Raw genomic sequence first — 270 nt, forward strand, 5'->3', positions numbered from 1 at the left:
TCTCTGGGTACATGTACTCGTCCCTCTCTGGGTATATGTACTTGTCCCTCTCTGGGTATATGTACTTGTCCCTCTCTGGGTACTGTACATACTCGTCCCTCTCTGGGTATATGTACTCGCCCCTCTCTGGGTATGTGTACTCGTCCCTCTCTGGGTATATGTACTCGTCCCTCTCTGGGTATGTGTACTTGTCCCTCTCTGGGTATGTGTACTTGTCCCTCTCTGGGTATGTGTACTCGTCCCTCTCTACAGATGAATGTAGCTCACATC

Source organism: Notothenia coriiceps, unplaced genomic scaffold (genome assembly GCF_000735185.1).
Source record: "Notothenia coriiceps isolate Sejong01 unplaced genomic scaffold, NC01 NC01_scaffold00019001, whole genome shotgun sequence".
Lineage (NCBI taxonomy): Eukaryota > Metazoa > Chordata > Actinopteri > Perciformes > Nototheniidae > Notothenia > Notothenia coriiceps.